Raw genomic sequence first — 27,206 nt, forward strand, 5'->3', positions numbered from 1 at the left:
AATAATTGTTTTGTTTTGACCATTTGAAGTTGATGGTACTTCTATTAATATACAAATGATTAAACATTTACTATAACGCGCTATGAAATATTTGCCGTCTATTAAATGTATTTAACCTTATTCATGGTTAGTGAACAAGCCTGATTTCAATCTCACTGAGATGGAAGAGGGACACTCCTGTGGTCCACCCACTAGATAGGCTGCCCATCAGTGACATAGAGGCTCCAATCGCTCGTAAGGGATTGGGTAAACAAGGCCCCTGGGGGTGGGAAGGGAGTCCTCCTATTACAGGGGTCCCTAGGGGTATCTTCCTATTACAGGGGCCCCAGGGGACATCCCCCTATTACAGGGGTCCCTGAGGGGTCCCCCTATTACAGGGGTCACGCAGGGGGTAGTGGCATCCAGGCAACCTGGGGGTGGGAGGGCTGTTGTGCGGTGGTGGTTGGGGGATGGGGGTGGGGAGGTGGTCAAGGCCGATTTGCGGTGGTGGTGGTGGGGATGTCGGGGCCGATTAGCAATGCAGGGGGCCGGGGGTGACCGGTCATGGGACCTCGCTACCGGGCTGCCAGCTCAAGTGGCATCCTGATAGCGGGATTCAATGACAATCCCTCATATTCCATGCATGCATAAATTTGGAACTCTGAATTGCATCCTGCTTTTTGACCGCAGGGGGATCGTAAAACTCGTGCAATTCAGCTCCGGCGGGAGAACCGGGGCTGGATTCTCCGCAGCCCAGCGCCAAAACCGCGTTTGGCGCAGGGGCGGAGAATCCAATTTCACGCAGAAATTGGGCCCGCCGCCGGTCCGGCAATTCTCCAGACCCCAGAACCGGTGTGTTCGCGGAGTGCTCCGCGCGGCTGGGGGGGCCATTGCCAGAGACCCGCCCAGTGATCCTCCACATCCGACCGGCCAAGTTTCCGACAGCGTGGAACTAACCACCTATCCCCGTTCGGGAAGCTCTTGTGGCGACTGCGGACTCAGTCCGCGGCCGCCCTGGTGGAGGGGGGTGGTCAGGGACCGGGCGGGGGCCTTATGGGCTGCTGGGGCACAGATCAGGGCCGGTCAGATCATCTGCCGCGCGGCCTATTGGGGGGGGGGGGGGGCCTACATTCTGCAGCTGCCTCCACGGTCCGAGTCGCCATGGCGCTCGGCACAGCCGCTGGAGGCTGCCACCGTGCGCATGCGTGGACTCGAAACCGGAAGTGCGGGGGCCCGTATCCACAGTTAAAGCTGGTAGAAACACTCCAGGTCCCTGCTTGCCCCCTGCAGATGAGAGAATTGGATGATCTTTTTTATCGGAAACTCGGACGTGAAGCACCAGCGTTTTTACCCCAGTGTGGGGACATAGTCCCATTTTGGGAGAATCCAGCACCTGGGGCGAAATTCTCTGTAATCGGTGCGATGTCCGCCGACCGGCGCCAAAAACGGCGCAAATCAGTCCGGCATCGCGCCGCCCCAAAGGTGCGGAATCCTCCGCATCTTGAGCGGCTGAGCCCTAACCTTGAGGGGCTAGGCCCGCGCCGGACTGATTTCCGCCCCGCCAGCTGCCGGGAAAGGCCTTTGGTGCCCCGCCAGCTGGCGCGGAAATTACATTGCTGGGCGGCGCATGCGCGGGAGCGTCAGCGGCCGCTCACGGCATCCCCGCGCATGCGCAGTGGAGGAGGTCTCTTCCGCCTCCGCCATGGTGGAGACCGTGGCGAAGGTAGAAGGAAAAGAATGCCCCCATGGCACAGGCCCGCCCGCGGATCGATGGGCCCCGATCGCGGGCCAGGCCACCGTGGGGGCACCCCCCGGGGCCAGATCGCCCGGCCCCCCCCCAGGACCCCGGAGCCAGCCCGCGCCGCCTTGTCCCGCCGGTAAGAGAGGTGGTTTAATCCACGCCGGCGGGACAGGCATTCCAGCAGCGGGACTTCGGCCCATGCGGGCCGGAGAATCGCCGGGGGGGGGCCCGCCAACTGGCGCGGCGCGATTCCCACCCTCGCCGAATCTCCGGTGCCGGAGAATTCGGCAACTGGCGGGGGCGGGATTCACGCCAGCCCCCGGCGATTCTCCGGCCCGGTGGGAGTTCGGAGAATCCCGCCCATGGTGTGGGCTCACTTATTAATTGTAGACACATGTGAACAGATATACATGGACAGAAAGCTTGAAGACATCAGAGCTGCAGAGCTGTGCGTGTGTGTCCTCCTGAAAGCAAAAGCAAAACTGAACAGGAACTCATTACACACTTTCTTTCTAGCGATGTCATGCTGCTAACCCTTAAAACGTAACTGGGCAGAAAACAGACAATATAAGTTCAGGCGTAAACTTGTTGGGCTGGATACTCTGCAGTCGGGATTCTCCCTTGCGCTGGCAATGCACCCATGCCTGGGGATTTCCCGATGGTATGGGGCTGCCCACAATGGGAAACCATAAAACCATAAGACACAGGAGCAGAATTTGGCCATTCGGCCCATTGAGTCTGCTCCGCCATTCAATCATGGTTGATATGTTTCTCATCCCCACTCTCCTGCCTTCTCCCAGAATGATTTATTCCCTTAGTAATCAAGAACCTATCTATCTCTGTCTTAAAGACACTTTGTGGATTTGGCCTCCACAGCCTTCTGCGGCAAAGAGTTCCACAGATTCACAGTTTCCACATACGTGGACCAGTCATAACAGCACCCGGGGGGGTCTCCCAGGACCCCTGGGTGCTTGGGGACAGGGCAGGGTGGTACTCCCTGGCACACCCGCAGGCACCCAGGCTCCCTGGCACTCCCGCAGGCACCCAGGCACCTTGGCACTGCCAGCCTTGCACCTTGGCACTGCCATCTGTGCACCCTGGCAGGGGCACTGCCATGGTTGGCAGTGCCAAGGTGCTGGGTGCCAGGTTGCCTTTGCCGGGGCCGGGGGGTGCTTCACCCATAAGAGGTGAGGTGAGGGGGTGCTCGAGGACCCTGGAAGAGGTAAGTTGGGTGAAGTGGGGGGGGATCCAGAGGCCATGGTGCGGTCACTGAGGGCGGTCGAAGATCGGTGCTGCCATTAAAAATGGCGTCCTGATCCACGAGTAAGAAATGACTAAAGTGCGGCCTCGCCAAAACCCCCAAAAATGGCAAATGCGCCCGAAACCAGATCCTGAAATATTTTCGATGAATCGCACCTCAAATCTCTCGAGGTGGCGTTTGACTATAGACCTATGTCATTTAAGTATGGCATCCTTCAATTCAGACTCTACTGATTTGACAATATAGCTTAACATTTTATGTTTGATGTCATTATGCTGCTTCACAGTGACTGGCCATGTTAAGTGCCACGACCACTAAATCCACAGATCTCTTTCAGCATCAACCTTAGCTGACTCATTTACAAAGATGTATGTAGCACATTGTTTCATCCAGCTTGCATGTACCTGCATTCCTGAACCCGTTGTTTGGCCCACATACCGATTTAATCTCAGCTTTCCAGCTGCCTGATCAGATTAGACTAACCCCCAACCCGACCTTCACCCATTGTGTTCAAGAGCATTGATCTTCCACACCCAAGTTTTTTTAATAATTTGATCTTAGGATATGGAAGATACTCATTGGCCATACTTGGGGATATAAATTGGTGTGTGTCGCACCCGGTAGAGCTTACAACAGTTGTACAGTATACTAACTTGGTGGTGGACTCTCTACACCTGGTCTGGGTGTAAAATGATTTACATATTTAAGGGTTTTAATGCCTTGCTGAAAATAGTCACTGATGAACTGAACTGGCTTTGGCCTACCTCAGGTAGGATTCTTCAGTGGGCCCAATGTTTGCCCATGTAAGTTGTTTCAGGAATCACAGAATGGGGGCAGCATTGAACGAGGCCATTCAGCCAATCATTTCTGCCCTTTTCCTGCAGCCCTGTAAATATTCTCTCTTCAGATAATGTTTCAACTCCCTTTTAAAAGCCATGATTGAATCTGCCTCAACCGCACTCTCGTAGAATAATAGGATCCCTACAGTGCAGAGGAGACCATTCGGCTCGAGTCTGCACAGACCCTCCAAAAGAGTGCCCTATCTAGGCCAACTCTTCCGCCCTATATCCATAACCCCGCCTAATCTGCACATCCTTGGACACTAAGAGGAAATTTAGCTTTACAATCCATCTCGCCTGCACAACTTTGGACTGTGGCAGGAAATCGGACCTCTCAGAGGAACCCCACGCAGACACTGGGAGAATGTGCCAACTCCACACAGAAAGTGTCAGGCAGTGCATTCCAGATCCTAACCACTCACTGTGTGTAAATGTAAGAATTAAGCAATGGGGCGTCACAGTATGGCCACTGGGCTAGAGACTGGGAACCTGAGTTCAAATCCCACCATGGTAGATGAAGAAAGTTGAATTGAAACATCCCATGAACAAGTAAAAAGAAAATGTCTTCTTTGGTTCTTTTGCCATTCGTCTTATATTGTTGCCCGTACGCTGACTCTCAGCCCTCCCACCATTGGGAACAATTTGTCCCTGACGATTCTGAAAAGCTCTATCAAATCTCATCTCAACCTTCTCTGCTCGAAGGAGACCATCCCCAAGCTCCTCCAATCTATCCATGTAACTGACTCAGCTCTTTAACGTTCTTCAAGGACTTGAAGCAGCCGTTGAAGGAAACTGCAGGGCAGAAACATCAAGAAGGTTAGCCGAGGGCTACTGCTGGTAAGGCAGGCAGCCCGACACCAAGCACTTAGCTTGGGCACGCTGCCTGTGCAGGTGTGGCCAGGACCACGAGCTCGCCCCAAACAGGCCGGTGAAGACCTTGGTTCTAATTTGTAAACAGTGCCTCTCTGTTCAGTTGTACGAAGGTTGCAGAGTGCCAGGAAATCTAACCCTTATTGTCCACCCCTGGTAATTCTGAGCATTGGTCACTTCAATCGCCAAGCAATACTGCACTTAATTGCTTATCCACTTCCAGTTTTGCTCTTTCTCATTGTTTTAAGCTGATGTCGCAACTTTTCATGTTGAATCTTGCCAAAGGATTCCTGGAAATTAAAATCCGCCATGTCATAGAGATTATTTGGAAGACACTTCCTCAGAAATATCCATTTAGCATGAGGCAAGATGGGACGGTCATTGACAGCAAGTTCAAGTCTCAGCCTCACACTTTGCCAGTCTAAACAATCACTCGTTTCTGGCTATTTTACAGGAGCACAAAGTCATAAAATTTGCCCAGCTGAAATCGACTCAATCTTGGATTCTACTGGTGTGTCACTCATGTAATTTTTGTGGTAAATACTAGTTGGTTGACATTATTGAGTCCGCTCAATATTTTGGCTCTGAAAATTTGCGGCAATTTTACTGCGAGATCGGCAGAATCCACAGGGAAATTGTGCAAATAGTCGGCGATGGCATTCCCTATGGGATTCTGTCCAGTCTCACACTAGCAGGAGGCCTCAAAAATCCCTATGGAAGCACCAGACCGTCACACCTTTAACTTATGTTTCAGCACATTTATCATCCTCTGTGGTTCCCACTCTTCTCTAACAGCTAAGGAAGAAAGAAGGAGTGAAAGGGAAAGAGAGGAAAAAGAATGAGAGAAATTAATTCATTAGTTTATTAAGTTAACGAGTAACTGAGTTGATAAATGAACGAGTGAATGAATTAATTAGGAGATTCACCAGGATGTTGTGTGGGATGGAACATTTAAGTTATGGAGAGAGGTTGGATAGACTTGGGTTGTTTTCGCTGGAGGGGATTATGAGGGGCATGGACAGGGTGGATAGGGAGCAGCTGTTCCCCTTAGTTGAATGGTCAGTCACGAGGGGGAGACAAGTTCAAGGTGAGGGGTGGGAGGTTTAGGGGGATGTGAGGAGAAAAGTTTTTACCCAGAGGGTGGTGACGGTCTGGAACGCGCTGCCTGGGAGGGTGGCAGAAGCGGCTTGCCTCACATCCTTTAAAAAGTACCTGGATGAGTACTTGGCACTTCGTAACATTCAAGGCTATGGGCCAAGTGCTGGCAAATGGGATAAGGTAGGTAGGTCAGGTGTTCTCCTGTTGTCAGTACAGACTCGAGGGGCCGAAGGGCCTCTTCTGCACTGTGTTTTCGATGATTCTGAGTTGCTCATTAATGAGATGACTCCCTTTGGTACGGTAGGCGACCTTGGTTCCTGGGAGTTAAAACGGCAAAGGGCACAATTAAAAGCTGGGGTAATAGAACAAGCGCATCCCAACTACCTTTTTAAGCTGAACCGTGCTGCTGGTCTGCCTTGGTCTGCTTTCAAAGCCAGCGATTTAGCCCTGTGCTAAACTAGCCCCTAGAGGGGGAAGGGTGGCATTGTTAGTCAAGGACACTATTACGGTGGCAGAAAGGACGTTTGATGAGGACTCGTCTACTGAGGTAGTACAGGCTGAGGTTAGAAACAAGAAAGGAGTGGTCACCCTGTTAGGGGTTTTCTGTAGGCCTCCGAAAAGTTCCAGAGATGTAGAGGAAAGGATTGCAAAGATGATTCTGGATTGGAGCGAAAGCAACAGGGTAGTTGTTATGGGGGACTTTAACTTTCCAAATATTGACTGGAAACGCTATAATTCGAGTACTTTAGATGGGTCCGTTTTTGTCCAATGTGTGCAGGAGGGTTTGCTGACACAGTATGTAGATAGGCCAACGAGCGGCGAGGCCATATTGGATTTGGTACTGGGTAATGAACCAGGACAAGTGTTAGATTTGGAGGTAGGTGAGCACTTTGGTGATAGCGACCACAATTCGATTATGTTTACTTTAGTGATGGAAAGGGATAGGTATATACCGCAGGGCAAGAGTTATATCTGGGGGAAAGGCAATTATGATGCGATGAGGCAAGACTTAGGATGCAACAGATGGAGAGGAAAACTGCAGGGGATGGGCACAATGGAAATGTGGAGCTTGTTCAAGGAACAGCTACTGCGTGTCCTTGATAAGTATGTACCTGTCAGGCAGGGAGGAAGTGGTCGAGCAAGGGAACCGTGGTTTACTAAAGCAGTCGAAACACTTGTCAAGAGGAAGAAGGAGGCTTATGTAAAGATGAGACATGAAGGTTCAGTTAGGGCGCTCGAGAGTTACAAGTTAGCTCGGAAGGACCTAAAGAGAGAGCTAAGAAGAGCCAGGAGGGGACATGAGAAGTCTTTGGCAGGTAGGATCAAGGATAACCCTAAAGCTTTCTATAGATATGTCAAGAATAAAAGAATAGGGTAAGAGTAGGGCCAGTCAAGGACAGTAGTGGGAAGTTGTGCGTGGAGTCCGAGGAGATAGGAGAGGTGCTAAATGAATATTTTTCGTCAGTATTCACACAGGAAAAAGACAATGTTGTCAAGGAGAATACTGAGATTCAGGCTACTAGACTAGAAGGGCTTGAGGTTCATAAGGAGGAGGTGATAGCAATTCTGAAAAGTGTGAAAATAGATAAGTCCCCTGGGCCGGATGGGATTTATCCTAGGATTCTCTGGGAAGCTAGGGGGGAGATTGCTGAGCCTTTGGCTTTGATCTTTAAGTCATCTTTGACTACAGGAATAGTGCCAGAAGACTGGAGGATAGCAAATGTTGTCCCCTTGTTCAACCACGGTAACTATAGACCAGTGAGCCTTACTTCTGTTGTGGGCAACATTTTGGAAAGGTTTATAAGAGATAGGATGTATAATCATCTGGAAAGGAATAATTTGATTAGAGATAGTCAACACAGTTTTGTGAAGGGTAGGTCGTGCCTCACAAACCTTATTGAGTTCTTTGAGAAGGTGACCAAACAGATCGATGAGGGTAAAGCAGTTGATGTGGTGTATATGGATTTCAGTAAAGCGTTTGATAAGGTTCCCCATGGTAGGCTACTGCAGAAAATACGGAGGCATGGGATTCAGGGTGATTTAGCAGTTTGGATCAGAAATTTGCTAACTGGAAGAAGACAAAGGGTGGTGGTTGATGGGAAATGTTCAGACTGAAGTCCAGTTATTAGTGGTGTACCACAAGGATCTATTTTGGGGCCACTGCTGTTTGTCATTTTTATAAATGACCTGGAGGAGGGCGTAGAAGGATGGGTGAGTAAATTTGCAGATGACACTAAAGTCGGTGGAGTTGTGGACAGTGCGGAAGGATGTTACAAATTATAGAGGGACATAGATAAGGTGCAGTGCTGGGCTGAGAGGTGGCAAATGGAGTTTAATGCAGAAAAGTGTGAGGTGATTCATTTTGGAAGGAATAACAGGAAGACAGAGTACTGGGCTAATGGTAAGATTCTTGGCAGTGTGGATGAGCAGAGAGATCTCGGTGTCCATGTACATAGATCCCTGAAAGCTGCCACCCAGGTTGAGAGGGTTGTTAAGAAGGCATACGGTGTGTTAGCTTTTATTGGTAGAGGGATTGAGTTTCGGAGCCATGAGGTCATGTTGCAGCTGTACAAAACTCTGGTGCGGCCGCATTTGGAGTATTGCGTGCAATTCTGGTCGCCGCATTATAGGAAGGATGTGGAAGCATTGGAAAGGGTGCAGAGGAGATTTACCAGAATGTTGCCTAGTATGGAGGGAAGATCTTGTGAGAGGATTGGATAGGGTGGACAGTGAGAGCCTTTTTCCTCGGATGGTGATGTCTAGCACGAGGGGACATAGCTTTAAATTGAGGGGAGATAGATATAGGACAGATGTCAGAGGTAGGTTCTTTACTCGGAGAATAGTAAGGGTGTGGAGTGCCCTGCCTGCAACAGTAGTAGACTCGCCAACACTAAGGGCATCCAAATGGTCATTGGATAGACATATGGACGATAAGGGAATAGTGTAGATGGGCTTTAGAGTGGTTTCACAGGTCGGCGCAACATCGAGGGCCGAAGGGCCTGTACTGCGCTGTAGTGTTCTATGCTCTGTCCTGTCATCATCCCCCACCCGCCTGCTCCATTCTGACTAAGCAAACTAGCTTAAAATTGAGGCTAAAGTGTTTTCTGGCATCTGGGAAGCTATCAAATCCAATGCCAGATCAGCAAATAGAAAGGAGAGCAATGATATAATAGTCGACCATCATGTGTCAAAGACACAAATTAGGCTGTGTTTGTGCCCTGGCTCACAAACTGAAAACCTCACCTGCGGCTGATCCATCTGTAGAAGTTCAGGGTGGTACTCATGTATGCTCATGGTCTCAACTCCCTCCATCAGCGTCGCTAGATCAACCAGAAATAAAAATGTGGATGGCACAAAAGGGCCAGGATTCCCGGATGCCAGTGCGCCGTGCTATGCTGCTCGTGAGAAGGGAGAATATTTGGTGCTGACCCAAAACTCCCATTCACTATAACGGAATGGGAGAATCCCAACGGTGTGAACGGACGGAGAATCCCAGCCAAGACTGACCTAATTAGGTATACAGCCCACACATAACATTAGACGGGGAGTTAACCACAGGAGGGTGGCTTGGAGGGGTTCGAGCCACATTTAGCCTGCCACAGGGATGGGGACCTGCATAAATCACGTTCGTGCTATGAAAGGCTCCTGAATATTTATGGAGATCCTATAGAGACAAGGAGAAGCCAGGCATTAAAAAGAAGCACACCCCAACATGTGCTTTGAGCCATTGTGAACAGCATGGCCTTTTTCAGTAGATTAATGTCCGATGTCTGGAGCCAACTTGATTGCTCAATCTGATTAATCCCAATATAATGTCATGTGTTAAGCGAGCAACTGCTCCAGTATACAGTTTTCTCAGCAACACGGAATCGATGCAGGTTATTTCACGAGCTGGCACATCTTTGAAGGATGCAGTAATCCTTTCCTTAAACCAGCCTACAAACTTCCTTCGAAGATTTCCTGTCCGGAATTAATCCTTTCACTGGTCAATTCAGCTCAAAGCAGATTCCCCACGAACAGCACTGACTGCAAATTGTTAATCGCTGGCAATTACCTTGACATTAGAATACCGATTGAACAGCATCATATTCATTCAGGAAAATAGCAAAATAGTTTCATACAAACATCCGAATTAGGATCAGGAGGGGGCCACTCGGCCCCTCGAGTCTGCTCTGCCATTCGGTAAGATTTTGACTGATCTGTTTGTTACCTCAACCCCCACATTTCTGTCTACCCCCGATAACCTTTCAACCCCTTGTTAATCAAGAATTTAACCAGCTCTGCCTTAAAATTATTCGAAGACTCTGCTTCCATTCCCTTTTGAGGAGGAGAGTCCCAGAGACTTGTGACCTTCTGGAAGATAAAGTTTCTTCTTATCTCTGTCTTAAATGAGTGACCTCTCAATTTTAAACAGTGACCCCCCCCTTGTTCTAGATTCTCCCACGTCCTCTCCACATCCACCCTGTCAATAACCCTCCGGATCTTAAAGTTGTGATGTGATGTTTGAGTAAAATAATTGAACTGCAGTTGGAAACTGAAACCTGAGTTAATGATACCTGGAGCGAGAACGTAGTCAAATTTAAATGTAGGGTTTTCATTTGAGTTATGAGAGCTCACGTTCAGAGTCTAAAAGGCGATGGATAATTTCCCACTCTGGGCTGGAGTGTGCATCTTTTGCAGCTGGTATGATCTTTCTTGCATGCCAGTTTCTCTCGTTTAGTAAATAATCCATTGTATATAAGTGATTGCTCAGATAATGATATTGCATAGGCACACTTAAAAGACCCCTAATTCTGCTTTGGTCTGGAGCACCGAACGCAAGACTGACTCACCTGAGAGAGGGTACAGCACAGATTCACCAGGACACCAAGGCTTAAAGTGTTAATTTCTGAGGATTTGTTGCAAACCTTGGGTTCTCTCTTTTAAATCAAGGATACTAAAGATTGATCACTGGCGCCTGAGAAAAGCAACACCAGTAAAGGGAGCTTTTCATTTGGTGCATTTCAGCAGGAGATGTCAACATTCTGTTGTAGTCTGTTCTCAAGTTGTAGACCGTCCTGGCAAGTCCAAATTCACTGCTTATATGCAGTTGCCCCTCAGAAAGTGATGGCAGGCTTCTTGGCAGTTACTTGCACACACACACAGGTCACTTCAGAGAGTCAACCAATTGCGGATTCGAGTCACATGTAGGCGAAGACCAGCTATCCGTCAGTGAAATATGTCAGCCAACCACTGGAAATCTGCCAACAGTGCCAACACAAATTTGAAGATTTGTTGAATATAATAATGCACCTTGCCAGTATGGGATTTGAACTCGCAAACTCTAGCTCGGTAGTGTGACAGTCTTGACGTTGTTGCTCTGATACAGAATATTTACCGAGCCTGCTTAGGTACGGAAAAAAGGAACTTTATTGAGACATCTGACTGTGCTGACTGCACCTTACACGAGGATGCAAGCAAGCGAGCAAAAGCATGTGCTAGTGCATCACTCCCTGTGATGATGTATACAATATCTGATTCACATATGACACAGTTAGAATTAACCCTTTAGACTGCAGGCAGCGCCACTACTCCTGTATCCATCATTGCACTCCAAATGTAACCTAACGTAATTCTTTCATCCCGACTCCTTCTCGATTTCCTTCAGTAATGCTAGGTCAGCGCTTGAAATAACTGCACCGATTCAGCATTGCTGAGAAAACTATACGCTGGAGCAGTTGTTCGCTTAACCCATTACATTAATGGATATATTAATCAGACTGAGCAATCAAGTTGGCCCAGGCATCGGACATTAATCTACTGAAAAAAGCCACATTCACAATGGTTCGCAGCACATATTAGTGTGTGATTCTTTTTAGTGGCAGGCTGCTCCTTGCATTTATAGGGTCTCCATAAATATTCAACTCTTTATTCCTCTTCTAAAATGCACAGATGTTTTATTTATGCCCTATTTATGCTCAATTTTCAGTTTTCTATCTTTCCTCTGTGCTATCATTCAGGCTTTAAATGCTATAAAGCCTCTTTAACGGCACTTTATCAGTTTGTTTTTTATTCATTCAAGGGATGTGGGCTACGCCGACTTGGCCAGCATTTGTTGCCCATCCCTAATTGCCCTTCAGAAGGTGGTGGTGAGCCATGTGGTCCATGTGGTGTAGGGACACCCACAGTGCTGTTAGGCATCGAGACGTTCCAGGATTTTGACCCAGCGACAGTGATAATACTTATTTTTTTACATATGTAAATTCAGTTGTCCGTTTTAAAAGAGATGTGGATGAGCACCTGAAAGGTAGGGGGCTGCATTTTCCAGTCGCCGACACCGAAATCGCGTTCGGCAACAGGAGAATCCAAGTTTCTGACCAAATCACGGGCGGCGCCGCTTTCGCGATGCTCCGCCCCCTCCAAAGCGGCATACTCGAGGAGTACGGCGTGCCACATATCGACAGCCTCAGAACATTGCCTGAGACCTGCCCCATGCTCCGCCCCCGACCAGCCGAGTTCCCGACAGCGTGGGTCTCTCATGGTCTCACCTGTCGGGAACTCAGCATGGCGGCTGCGGACTCAGTCCAGCGCCGGCAAAGTCGGGGAAGAGCTGATCCACGGGCGGGGGGGGGAGGGGGAAGGGGGGACATTAATCGGGGCTCGGGGCACTGTGGGGGGGGGGGAGTGGTCCGGGGTGCGCGGGCCGAAAGGGGGTACTATTCTGCGGGCCGGGTCCACGAGCGGCTGCCGGTCGCTGCAGGCCGCCGTCGTGCACATGCGCGGCCACGAACCCGGCAATTCTCCGGGGCCGTATCGGCAGCTAGAGCCGAGTGTTCTACGTGTTGCTAGTCCCCAGCAAAATGGGGAATCAGTGGCCGTTTTGCAGCAGTTTGTCTGGCGTAAAACGCCACCATTTCCACGCCGCTGTGGGGACATAGCCCCAGCTTCAGAATCGGAGAATCCAGCCCACGATTCGTGAGCTGTAACCATGCCATGATGCTCTTCTATATTGCTTCAGCAATTTGACATTGTTCTTATGTAATCTCCAGCGAAAGGAGGCATGAACATGACAAAGTTAAGGTAAGCTTTTCTGGTATGACACCTGTGACGTGGGTACATAATGAACTTCGAAATCCACGCCAAAAAATCCATGGATGACTCTCCAGCCAGCAATCCAGACTGAGCCCAATAGTTTACACAGTGCAGAGTGATACAGAAAATGAACCCATACCCTATGTACGAACACCAGGGTAGGCAATACTATGTGTGTTGGAGAATATTGCCACCTGCTTCAACTGCAATCAGCTCTTATTTCTTAGTTACCAGTCATGTTGTGAATATTGCTGTAACCATAGGCTAAAAGGGTGCCAGCCATTCTTTGTTGCTTGACATATGACCTGTAATCACGCGTAAGTACTGCAGTTTTCCTCGTTTAGATTTTGTGTGAGGCCAAATCATTGGTTTTGTAAAAATCGTGCTTCCTGAGGGAAAGGCGACTTCATTAATACTTAAAATGTCCTCTGGTGGATATGAAACACATTGTAGATTATAGATCCCCACCCCATCGCTTTTGTTGATGGGAACTTCACATCTGTTTTGGACCTGGGCCCACTTAAAATACAGTAATGTGCTTTGCTTAACATGCTGCGGTAGTTATTGCCCATCTGTTCCCTGCATTTGATATCTCCACAGCAGTTTTGAGCTGTTTCACTTCAGTCAGCTTCTGAATAACTTTGCTTGAACAAACTTAAAGTGCTTTCAGTGGTACATCATTATCCTCCACATTTCTTGTGTTTACCATTGTTTGTCACCTCTCTTCCCCAAAGCCAACACTGCTCTCGTTGACCAGCTTGCAATGCCATTGATTGGCAAACGAAAAGATAGTTCTGATTCTTGTTCACTTTCATCTGTGCCTCGAGGTTTCACGCCTACGTGGGTGTTTCCCGAACTTTGGTTGTGGGCTGATTAATGTTAGAGAGAACTTGGTTTGCAGCTCACAAGGTGCTCGCCGACAAGCAGTAAACAGTATTCTTGTTCCTTGGCAACTGGTCAAAATAGTGCGCCTCCTTTGATGAATGTTGCAGTGGGACTCTGAAATCAGAATGTGGTTGAAAAAGCAGGCGTTGGACTTCTTCTACCGAGTCAGAATGTTCTCTTCACCTGGTAATCGGGGTTAGTGAATGTCTGGACAGATACTGGTTAAGCAAGTGGCACTTCTTTCGCTCACCTCTAGAGGTCTCTAGGTATTGCATTTTGTGACTAGAATAAGGACCAAAAGGAGAAAAGAGAAAAGAAAGACTTCCATTTATATAATGGGTGGGATTCTCTGACCCCCCCCCCCCCGCCAGGCCGGAGAAACGCCGGGGGCGGCGTGAATCACGCCCCGCCACCGGCTGCACGATTGTCCGGCGACAAAGTTTAGGTGGAGACGAGAATCGCGCTGCGCCGGTCGGGGGCCCCGGCGATTCTCCGGCCCGCGATGGGCCGAGTTGCCGCCCATTTCTCGCCGGGTACCACCGGCGTAAAATACACCAGGTCCGTACCGGCGGGTCCTGGCTCTGCGGGCATACTGCGGAGTCCTCGGGGGGGGGGGGGCACGGGGAGATCTGGCTCCGGGGGGGGGGGCCCCCACGGTGGCCTGGCCCGCGATCGGGGCCCACCGATCCACGAGCGGGCCTGTGCCGTGGGGGCACTCGTTCCCTCCGCGGCAGCTGCTGTAACGGTCCGCCATGGCCGGCGTGGAGAAGAACCCCCCTGCGCATGCGCTGGGATGACGCTAGCACACGCTGGCGCTCCCGCACATGCGGCAACTTGTGCCAGCCGCCGGAGGCCCTTCGGTGCTGGTTGGCGCGGCGCCAACCCTAGCCCCTGAAGGTGCGGAGGATTCTGCACCTTCCGGGCGGCCTGACGCCGGAGTGGTTCATGCCGCTCCTCGGCGCCAGTACGGCCCGCCCCGCCGGTTAGGGGAGAATCCCGCCCAATATTTCTCACAAACCCCACTCATCTCAAAGTGCTTTACAGTCAGTGAAGTAATTTTGTAGTTTAATCTTTGTCGTAATGTCGGGAGCGCAGCAGCTAAATTGCGCCCCAACAATGCCGCACATAACTAAGGCCGCCCTGGCCACTCCCAAGGATGAAGAGGTGCAGCGGGCAGGAGCGTCTGCAGTTCTTGGCACACACTGCATTGTTGGGCCAGTCAGTCTATCTCAATGTCCAGGCCCGGCCACCAGGCATAACCCCAGGTGAGCATTTTCATTTTAGACATTCCCGGGTGTCCGTTATGCAGGTCCCTCAGGGTGGGGTCATGACCTTTGTGCGGGACCACAACCTGAGCCCTCCAGAGGAGGATGCCGTCTTCCACACTGAACTCTGCTATTTTTGTCGTTCAGGTCTTTAACTCACTGGGTAATTCTCGATGTCGGGCCCCATATAGAACTATGTGGTGAACATTTGACAATAAGGAGTCAGCTTGTGTCCAGTCATGTATCTGGGCACAGTCACTGGCAATGTATCCATGAAGGGTAATGCAGCAATAACTTCATCAGCTCTGGGGTACGTTGGAGTTGTCGGCAGCGGGAATCGACTCAACGCATCCGCATTTGCGATCTGCGTGCCTGGTCGACGCTCCGGCGTATATTCATACGACGCCAGTAGGAAGCCCTACCTCAGGATCTGTGCTGATGCCATGGGCGGAATGGCATTATTTTCTTTGAAGAGTCCCAACAGCGGATTGTGGTCCGTTAAAACCGTGAAACGGTGCCCAAACACATACTGATGGAACTTCTTGACAGCAAAGACCATAGTCTCTTTCTCGATTGGCGCACAATTGCGCTCAGTCGCCGCCAGTTTTCAGGGGGCGAATGCAATTGGCCGCTCCCTACCGCCATCCATTCGATGTGACAATGGCATCAATGCCGTATGGCGAGGCATCACGTGACCGGGAGAGCTTGGCGGGATTGTAGTGTATCAGCAGGCCGGATGAAGCTTGCTGCCTTTTCACGTTAGCGTACACTTCTTCCTGCGATGCTCTCCATGCCCACTACTGATTTTGCTTCAGCAGGACCTTTGGGACGGGCTAAAATGTTTGCAAGGCCCGGGATGCCTTTGCCATAGCAAACAGTCCCAGAAACTGTAATTCAGTGATATTTTCTGGTCAGGGGCTTGTTTAATGGCATGTGCATTTTCCCCTACAGGTGTAAAGACCCTCCCGGTCCACTCGGTATCCTAGATTGATGGCCTCTTTGGCTTGAAAAACGTGCTTCCCTCGCTTGAGGCACACGCCCGTCTCTGAGGTGCTCACACCATTCCGTGCCCATGACCGACATGTCATCCAGGTCAACCGCCACACTTGGCAAACCCCGCAAAATTGTCTCCATAACTCACTGGAAGATGATGCAAGCCGAAGAAACCCCGAAAGTCAGTCTGGTGTACTCATATATTCCCGTGTGTATTTATCAATACATACTGCCGAGGCTCCGGGTCCAACTCCAATTTGAGGTAAGAATGGCTCATTCTGAATTTCGTGAATGAGTCACCTACAGCCAACTTTGTATATATGTCCTCAATTCGTGACATCGGGTACCGGTCCAATCTGGAGACCCTGTTTACAGTTAGTTTATAATCGGCACAAAGGCGAACAGTTTCATCAGGCTTCATAGCAGGGACTACCGGTGCAGCCCAATGTCTTCAAGCCATCTCAGTTCAGCCTCAACCTTTGGTAGCAGTGCGTATGGAACTGGTCGAGCCCGGAGGTATTTAGGTTGATTCAGGGTCTACATGAATTTTCGCCGTGGCTCCTTTTATTTTCCCCAAACTGGACTGGAAAACCTTGGGGTACTTCCCCATTATCTTGTAGAGGCCTCCGTAGCCCACCTGGAAAATCTGCTGCCTATCAAAGTGGAGACTCTGCAGTCAATCGCATCCTAACAAACTGGGGCCGTGTCCTTTTACGAGAATAAGCGGTAACCTTACGGACTGTTGCCCATAGACTACTGGAGTCATCGTAGTTCCCCCTATGGCTAGCAGTTCTCCTGTATATGTGGCCAATCTTGTCTCAGTACCCTGTCATTGTAGACTTTATACTCCCGATTTAATTTTCTCAAATGTTTGCCTGCCAATGACCCGTGCCCAACTCCATTTGCAAGGAATGACCGTTCACTTGAACAGTGATTCTAACGGGGGCCTTTTGGGTGCCACAATCAATTCAGTTGCATACACCCCTCCTCAGGCTATCCTAAGACAAAGGTGCAGGACCTTGGCTAATGGCTACCTCTATTGGAGAGGCAGGCTGGCTGTCCACCCTGTGGTTTCCATTCCCTGCAGCCAACACCCTGCATCGCCTAGGGCTTTTCTCTTTGGATTCCAGAGACAGGTCCTGCCAAGTTGATGCGGTCCTAGGCCGCTGGCCCTGACCTCAGCAGTGTTCCATCCAGGGTGGGGCTCCGGGGGTTCCCACTTTAGGGGGTGCCGTATGCAGGGAAGGGGTGCATCCCACACTATTGACTACCACTTCCTGCAATTTTTGCACTACGTTCTCTGCCCTCTATGTCGACAGAGAGATTTCCATGGCCTTCTTTACATCTAGCAGTGGTTAGGCGAGCAGCTCCCATTGAGTGGCTCTATTATTCACCCCACAGACCAATTTGTTCCGCAGCAGTTCATGGGGAGCAGGGCCATACTCACAAAATACAGCCCATTCCCTTAGGTGCATCAAAAACTCAGTTACGGACTCCCCTGGGATTCTTTCAGCTGCAGTAAAATGGTCCCGTTGCATAATGACCAACGGTCTGGGTCGTAATGGACCGCCACTGGCATCACCAACTCCTCAAAAGACTTCTGATCCGGGGATGATAGGTATGCCAGGCTTTTGATTACATTGAAACTGGCACACTGCAGGCCGTCAGCAGCAACACGGGTCTGGTGCTCAGCACCAAATATCATGTTGGGCCTGAAAAAGTAGTGCATACATTCTATATATTGCATCCAATCTTCTTCATTCACATCGAATACATCCCATTTCCCGAAGAGTGGAATTTTGAAAGTAATACAAACCTTTCTCCAGAGAGACGAGTAGTGACTGGCTGGTTTGCAACGATTAGCGGCACTATCTGCAGCTACACTTTATCCTCGTCGCCAATATTGGGCCCACAGTAGAGTGCACACAAGAGTCTTAAAGAAACTGGTTATCTATTGTGATAGTAACTATTTACATGTTGTACACAGGTCCCAGTTGGGACTTCCTTGCGTGTCTCCCATTCAGGCTGAGGTTTTTTTTAGAAATATTTTTATTCAAATGTTTACATATTTTCAACAAACCCCTCCCCCTTACAGAAAAATGAAAAACAAAGAACACATAAATAAACATCTTACAAGTACATCACAAATTCCCCCAATATACAAACCCCCCATTAAGCAATAATAAACACAGTAGAAAACACAAAGTACACCCCCCCCCTCCCCCGCCGTCTGGGTTGCTGCTGCTGACCACCTCCTAACGCCCCGCTAGAAAGTCTCGGAACGGTTGCCACTGCCTGAAGAACCCTTGCACAGACCCTCTCAAGGTAAATTTTACCCTCTCCAATTTAATGAACCCTGCCATGTCGCTGATCCAAGCTTCCACGCTCTGGGGCCTCCCATCCTTCCACTGTAGCAGAATCCTCCGCCGGGCTACCAGGGACGCAAAGGCCAGAATACCGGCCTCTTTCGCCTCCTGCACTCCCGGCTCGTCCGATACCCCAAATAATGCTAGTCCCCAGCTCGGCTTAACCTGGTCGTTCACCACCTTAGACACCGTCCTCGCAATACCCCTCCAGAACCCATCCAGACCCAGGCATGCCCAGAACATATGGGTATGATTTGCTCGGCTCCCCGAGCATCTCCCACACCTGCCTTCCACCCCAAAGAACCTGCTCAGCCTCGCCCCTGTCATATGCGCTCTGTGAAGAACCTTAAATTGTACCAGACTAAGCCTGGCGCAACAGGAGGAAGAGTTAACCCTACCCAGGGCGTCCACCCACGTACCCTCGTCTATCTCTTCCCCAAGCTCCTCCTCCCATTTACCCTTTAGCTCCTCCACCGAGGTCTCCTCCTCCTCCTGCATCTCCTGGTAGATCGCTGAGACCCTGCCCTCTCCAACCCACACCCCCGAGAGCACCCTATCCTGGATCCTGAGTGCTGGAAGCAGCGGGAACTCCCTCACCTGCTGTCTTACAAACGCCCTTACCTGCATGTACCTGAAGGCATTTCCGGGGGGAAGCCCAAATTTTTCCTCCAGCACCCCAAGGCTCGCAAACGTCCCATCTAAAAACAGGTCCCCCATCCTTCTAATTCCTGCCCTGTGCCAGCTCAGGAACCCTCCATCCATTCTCCCCGGGGCGAACTGATGGTTCTCTCGGATCGGGGACCAAACCAAAGCCTCTACCTCATTCCTGTGGCGCCTCCACTGCCCCCAAATTTTCAAAGTCGCCGCCACCACCAGACTCGTGGTGTACCTAGTCGGCGGGAGCGGCAGCGGTGCTGTCACCAGTGCTCCCAGACTCGTGCCCACAAAGGACGCCATCTCCAGCCTCTTCCACGCCGCCCCCGCCCCCTCCATTACCCACTTGCGTATCATCGCCACATTGGCAGTCCAGTGATACCCACACAGATTAGGTAACGCTAACCCTCCTCTGTCCCTACTCCGCTCCAGAAACACCCTTCTCACCCCCGGGATCTTTTCGCCCACACGAGTCCCATGATGCTCCTACTGACCCACTTAAAAAAGGCCTTAGGGATCAGGATGGGGAGGCACTGGAATATAAAAAGGAACCTCGGGAGCACCGTCATCTTCACCGACTGTACCCTACCCGCCAAGGAGAGTAGCAGCATATCCCACCTTTTAAACTCCTCCTCCATCTGCTCCACCAGCCTCGTCAAGTTGAGCTTGTGTAGGGCCCCCCAGCTCCTGGCCACCTGGATCCCCAGATACCGAAAACTCCTTTCCGCCCTCTTCAGTGGAAATTCGTCTATCCCCCTTCCCTGGTCCCCTGGGTGCACCACGAAGAGCTCACTCTTCCAACGTTGAGCTTATGGGCAGCACGGTAGCATTGTGGATAGCACAATTGCTTCACAGCTCCAGGGTCCCAGGTTCGATTCCGGCTTGGGTCACTGTCTGTGCGGAGTCTGCACATCCTCCCCGTGTGTGCGTGGGTTTCCTCCGGGTGCTCCGGTTTCCTCCCACAGTCCAAAGATGTGCAGGTTAGGTGGATTGGCCATGATAAATTGCCCTTAGTGTCCAAAATTGCCCTTAGTGTTGGGTGGGGTTACTGGATTATGGGGATAGGGTGGAGGTGTTGACCTTGGGTGGGGTGCTCTTTCCAAGAGCCGGTGCAGACTCGATGGGCCGAATGGCCTCCTTCTGCACTGTAAATTCTATGATAAACTATGATTATACCTGGAAAAGTCCCCAAACTCCCTGAGGATCCGCATCACCTCCGGCATCCCCCCCACTGGGTCCGCCACATACAGTAACAGGTCACCGGCATACAACGAAACCCGGTGTTTCCCCACCCCCGGACCAGCCCCCTCCAGTTCCTGGACTCCCTTAGAGCCATAGCCAAAGGCTCAATTGCCAATGCAAATAGCAAGGGGGATAGGGGGCACCCCTGCCTCGTCCCCCGGTACAGCCGAAAGTATTCCGACCTCCTCCGATTCGTGGCCACACTCGCCACCGGGGCTTCGTAAAGTAGCCTAATCCAACTAATGAACCCCTCCCCGAACACAAACCTCCTCAACACTTCCCAGAGGTACCCCCACTCCACCCTATCGAAGGCCTTCTCCACGTCCATCGCCGCCACTATCTCTGCCTACCCCTCCACTGTAGGCATCATGATTACGTTAAGGAGCCTCCGCACATTGGTATTCAGCTGCCTTCCCTTAACAAAACCCGTCTGGTCCTCGTGAATCACCCCCGGGACACAGTCCTCAATTCTGGTAGCCAACACCTTCGCTAACAGCTTCGCGTCCACGTTGAGAAGAGAGATTGGCCTATACGACCCACACTGTAATGGGTCATTGTCCCACTTCCAGATCAGCGAGATCAGCGCCCTGGACATCGTCGGGGGTAGGGCCCCCCCCCCCTCGCCTCATTGAAAGTCCTCACTAATAGAGGACCCAGCAGGTCCATGTACTTGGGGTAAAATTCCACCGGGAACCCATATGGCCCCGGTGCTTTCCCCGCCTGCAATCTCCCTAGCCCCTTAGTCAGCTCCTCCAGCCCTACCTGTGCCCCAAGTCCAGCCACCTGCTCCTCCTCCACCCTCGGGAACCTCAGTCGATCCAAAAATCGACGCATCCCCCCATCTCCGTCGGGGGCTCAGACCTATACAGCCCCTCATAAAAGTCTCTAAATACCCCATTTATTCCCACCGCACTCCGTACCGTGTTCCCCCCTTTATCCCTAACTCCCCCAATCTCCCTTGCTGCCTCCCGCTTCCGAAGCTGGTGTGCCAACATCCAGCTAGCCTTCTCCCCGTACTCATACACTGCCCCTTACGCTTTCCTCCACTGCACCTCTGCCTTCTTGGTGGTCAACAGGTCTAACTCGGCCTGGAGGCTTCGTCGCTCCTTGAGTAGTCCCTCCCCGAGATCCGCCCGCTCACCTCCTCATCCGCCAGCAAGCCCACATCCAGATGCCACGGCGGGCGCTGGTCCCTCTCCTCCCCTAGCTCCAGCTCCACCCAATGCGGGGGGCATGGTCTGAGATGGCTATGGCCGAATACTCCGTGCCCTCCACCCTCGGAATTAGTGCCCTGCTCATAACGAAGAAATCTACCCGGGAGTAGGCTTTATGGACGTGGGAAAAAATAAAAATTCCCAGGCCCCCGGCCTGACAAACCTCCTTGGGTCCTCTCCTCCCATCTGGTCCATAAACCCCCTCAGCACCTTGGCCGCCGCCGGCCTCTTACCCATCCTGGACCTGGAGTGGTCCAATGCTGGATCCAGTACCGTGTTGAAGTCCCCCCCCATTATCAAGCTCCCTGCCTCCAGGTCCAGAATCCAGCCCAACATGCGCCGCATAAATCCGGCATTGTCCCAATTCAGGGCATATACATTCACTAATACCACCCGCACCCCCTGCAGCTTACCACTCACCATCACATACCTACCTCCATTGTCTGCCACGATGTTCAACGCCTCAAACGACACCCGCTTGCCCACCAAAATCGCCACCCCTCGATTCTTTGCGTCCAACCCCGAGTCTTACCCACCCCTTTCTCAGCCTGACCTGATTTGCCACCCTCAAATGCGTCTCCTGGAGCATAACCACATCTGCCTTCAGCCCCTTCAGGTGTGCGAACACACGGGCCCTCGTGACCGGCCCGTTCACGCCTCTCACATTCCAAGTTATCAGCCGGATCAGGGGGCTTCCCGCCCCCCACCCCTGCCGATTAGCCATCCCTTTTTCTAGGCCAGCCACGTGCCCGCGCCTCCCGCACTCTCCATTCCCCCCAGCGGCAGACCCCCACCCAGACTCTCTCTCCGAGCTCCAGCTCACCTTTGGCCAATGCAGCAGCAACCCAGTCCTCCCCCCCCCCAAGCTAGGTCCCCCCCTAGTTGTGTTGCTCCCCCCATAGCACTCCTGTAAGTCAGCTGACTCCTGCTGACCCCGGCTACCCCCGCCACTCCATCGACCCCCCAGTGTGGTAGTCTCCCCCGCCCCACACCCTCCCCCTCCTGTCCATCAGCGGGCGCTCCTCTCCAACACCGCCCTTCCCCCCCCTGGCCCTGCCCCCTTCCTTCCCTAGCACGGGAAAAAGCCCGCGCTTTCCATCAGACCGGCCCCGCCCTCTCTGGTGCATCTCCCTTTTGCGGCCTAATCCCAGCTTCCCCGCCTCGGGCCTCCCATCTCCCCTCCCCCCAACGGGGCCCCGTCCTTCCAACCACCGACGCCCACACTCTCACAAACCCCCCACTTCGAACCAATTCACCCTACCCCACCCAGCACCCAAGGAACAATACAGAACAGAATAGAACATCCCCCAAAGCACAGTAACCACAGTAGCCCCCCGCGACCTCCCCTCCCAACCGACCCTCAGTCCGTATCCAACTCCTCCGGCGTCTCAAAGTAATGGTCCTTAAACGTGACCCACAGTCGCACCAGCTGCAGCATCCCGAATTTCACCGGCTTCCGATGCAGAACCACCTTAGCCTGATTGTACCCGGCCCTCTTCTTGGCCACCTCCGCGCTCTAGTCCTGGTATATACGGACCTCTGCATTCTCCCACCTGCTGCTCCGCTCCTTTTTTGCCCATCTTAGGACACACTCCCTATCCACCAAGCGGTGGAATCGCACCAATACCGCCCGCGGCGGCTCGTTAGACTTGGGCCTCCTCACCATGACTCGGTGGGCCCCATCCAGCTCCAGGGGCCTCGGGAAGGCACCCGCGCCCATCAACGTGTTCAGCATCGTGACCACATATGCTCCAGCATCCGACCCGTCCACACCCAGAATCCGCAGATTCTTCCTCCTCGACCGATTCTCCATGTCCTCGAACTTCTCCTGCCATTTCTTATGCAGCGCCTCGTGCGCCTCCACCTTCACTGCCAGGCCCAATATCCCGTCCTCATTCTCCGAGGCCTTCTGCCGCACCTCCCGGATCGCCGCCCCTTGGGCCTTCTGGGTCTCGACCAGCTTGTCGATCAAAGCCTTCATCGGCTCCAGCAGCTCTGCTTTCAATTCCGTGAAGCAGCGCTTGAGGAACTCCTGCTGCTCTCGCGCCCACTGCACCCCTGCTGCCTGGTCTCCACCCGCCGCCATCTTGGCTTTCCTCCCTCGCACTTTTCGCTGCACCAGAATTACTTTTTTCACCGCTCCACTCCTGGTCCAATCCATACAGTGCCGGGGAAATCGTACCGTCACCTTCCCACACTGGGAACCGTCGAACAAATGCCGCTGGGGCCCCTCAAAAGAGCCCAAAAGTCCGTTTCTGACAGGGGCTGCCGAACGTGCGACTTAGCTCAGCATAGCCGCAACCGGAAGTCCAGGCTGAGTGTTTATACAGTTTTTCTAAGAGTTTTTATTTTCTGACTGGGCCCCCTCCCCTCAGCGGAAAGCTCATACTCAACGAGACTCACGAGGAGACTAATCTGCCTGAACCCGTAGGTCTGGTGTGGGTTATAACAATGTCACAATTGAAGTCAGCTTTTCATGAATTTGGAGCTACGCTCGCTTTCAGACTATAGCTGGAGAACCATTTACACTGAATGTAGCACTGGAATACTATTAAGTTGCATATATCTGGTGAAATTGGCAGAATTTCACTGGAAGGAATGCTCTGTCACTGAACAAGTCATGTTGAAGGAGCCAACATCAGCATGCATGCCTTTATAACTGAACCCAAAACAAAAACAAACTTGAGGAAATACTCACAACCAAATTACAAATGAATTACTATGCAAACAGTTGTGTATCAAGGGCAGTTTAGCTAAAGTGTCAGACAAGTTGTTGGTGAGAAACGTCAGGTGAATTCAACTAATTGGATTGTAAAGTAACAGTGGAACAATTTTAATTTTAGCCTGTCAAATTTCCTTTTAAAAAGAAAGTTGAAATATTTTGCGGCAGGCTTGTCTTTTCCTCCCCATGAATTCCATATGCACCTTTGTTTCTATGTTTGTCATGAATAAGCGTGGCATATTGGTGGGTTAATCCATGCTGCCATGGAACAGTAATCATTCCTAAAACCAGTCTCATTCGTCCTTGACCGACGTGGAGAAGACGTCAATGAATAAATGCCGAAGATAAATCATGTTTCCAAATCACCCACTGGCCTTGTCAGTCCTGTCTCTGAACCTCCCCCAGCTCTACAACCCCCAAGATTCCCTACACTCCTCCAATTCCAGCCACTTGCACATCCCTGATTTTAATCGCTCCGCCATAAATGACCATGCCTCCTGCCGTTGAGACCCTAAGTTCTGAAGTTCCCTTCCTAACCTTCTCTGTCTCGTTACATCTCTTTCTTCCTTTAAGATGGTGCTTAAAACCTACCTCCTTGACCAAGCTTTTGGTCATTTTGCTGAATGTTTCCTTTAGTAGCTTGGTGCCAAGTGTTGTTTAATAATGCTCCGGAGAAGCGTCTTCAAGTTATTGTTGTAGTTCACAGCTTCATAATACCAACCCGAGCCCAGGTATTGCTCACTAGCTTTCTCTATTTTATTCTTCTCTATTCGCTAAGAGTCTGTATCTGCTTAAGGTGAAAGTGTTCAAGTGTGTGTTGCATCACAAGTTTCACAAGGACATTACCAAACCAAATTTGATACCGTTCCATCGAAGGCATGGCAATCTCCAAGGCGGAGGTTGATAGATTTTTAGTGGATAAGGATGGCAAAAGATCCGGGGCAAAGTCAAGTAAATGGAAATACACATCAGCCATGGTCAGACACGGGCAGCACGGTGGCGCAGTGGGTTAGCCCTGTTGCCTCACGGCGCCGAGGTCGCAGGTTCGATCCTAGCTCTGGGTCACTGTCCGTGTGGAGTTTGCACATTCTCCCCGTGTTTGCGTGGGTTTTTCCCTCACAACCCAAAGATGTGCAGGGCAGGTCGATTGGCCACACTAAATTGCCCCTTAATTGGAAAAAATGAATTGGGCATTCTAAATTTATTTTAAAAAACCATGGTCAGACACAACAAACAGTTGAAACCCACGATCTCTACCAGGTAGAAGGACAGGGCAGCAGACATACAATAACACCATCGCCCGCAAGTTCCCCTCAAAGCCACACACCACCCTGACTTGGAACCACCACCCAGTCGCTGTCGTTGGATCAGAATCCTGGAACTCTGAGCCTAACTGCACGGTGGGTGCACCTGCAGTAAATGGAAGGCAGCTGTTCAAGATGGCAGCTCACCACCACCCTCTCAAGGACAATTAGGGATGAGCAGCAAATGCTGGCCTGGCTCGCGATGCTCACATCCCATGAGAGAGTAAAGAATAATTGAATGGCGGGTCAGATTTGATGGTCTGAATAAGCTACTCCTCGGTTCCTATGTTCCTATGTACCTCTTGTGTAAACTCATGAATTGTTAGACGTTGCACTTTGTTTCTACCACTTCCAGTAACCGATTACTTCGGACCCCTACCAAGTGAACAATTTCTTGTGATTGGGCGAGACCATTAAAAATCAGGGAAGAGGGGAAATCACCTTCAAACAAGACGTTTATTAAAAGTAACAAAGCACCAATACTGACAGGAGGCTGTCTGTCTTTTAACATCCCTGATGTGTGCTTGAGTCCAGGAATGTCTGTCATCCTTCATCTGAATCCTGACAGTATTTGATGAGGACAGTGAATGAATGGAGGGCATTAGTGTTTCTGCCTCACAATGTCATCAGACAGAAAAACTGAATCTGACAGCTCCCCTACCATGAGGAATTGGATTTCACATCAGCAATGCTGCTTGTAGTCTTGGGGAAATACATTGCCCAACTGCGCTACACTGACAGCTGAGCACAGCAAGAAAGAAAGTGTGTCCATTCGTATAGTGGCTTTCATGACCTCCGGACGTTCACTGTAAAACCAGTGAAGCTCAATCGTAATGTGATCACTGCTATAATGTTGGAAAATATAATGCCAGATCATCGACATGGATACCACCATTACACGTGATAACACCACCCACCAGGTACGCGGTACATACTCGTGCAACTTGGCCAACATTGTCTACCTCATACACTGCAGGAAAGGATGTCCCGAAGCGTGGTACACTGGCGAGACCATGCAGACGCTGCGACAACGAATGAACTGACATCGCGCGACAATCACCAGGCAGGGATGTTCCCTTCCAGTCGGGGAACACTTCAGCAGTCAAGGGCATTCAGCCTCTGATCTCCGGGTAAGCGTTCTCCAAGGCGGCCTTCAGGACGCGCGACAACGCAGAATCGTCAAGCAGAAACTTATAGTCAAGTTCCGCACACATGAGTGCGGCCTCAACCGGGACCTGGGATTCATGTCGCATTACATTCATCCCCAACCATCTGTCCAGCAAAATCCTATCAACTGTCCTGGCTTGACACAATTCACACCTCTTTAACCTGGGGTTACCCCATCTCTGGATCTGTATTAGTGAGAGGCAGCATAGTTTTGTGAAGGGGAGGTCATGTCTCACTAACTTGATAGAGTTTTTCGAGGAGGATTGATGCAGGTAGGGCAGTGGATGTTGTCTATATGAACTTCAGTAAGGCCTTTGACAAGGTCCCTCATGGTAGACTAGTACAAAAGGTGAAGTCACACGGGATCAGGGGTGAGCTGGCAAGGTGGATACAGAACTGGCTAGGTCATAGAAGGCAGAGAGTAGCAATGGAAGGATGCTTTTCTAATTGGAGGGCTGTGACCAGTGGTGTTCCGCAGGGATCAGTGCTGGGACCTTTGCTGTTTGTAGTATATGTAAATGATTTGGAGGAAAAT

This window comes from Scyliorhinus torazame, chromosome 3, assembly GCF_047496885.1.
Source record: "Scyliorhinus torazame isolate Kashiwa2021f chromosome 3, sScyTor2.1, whole genome shotgun sequence".
Classification (NCBI taxonomy): Eukaryota; Metazoa; Chordata; class Chondrichthyes; order Carcharhiniformes; family Scyliorhinidae; genus Scyliorhinus; species Scyliorhinus torazame.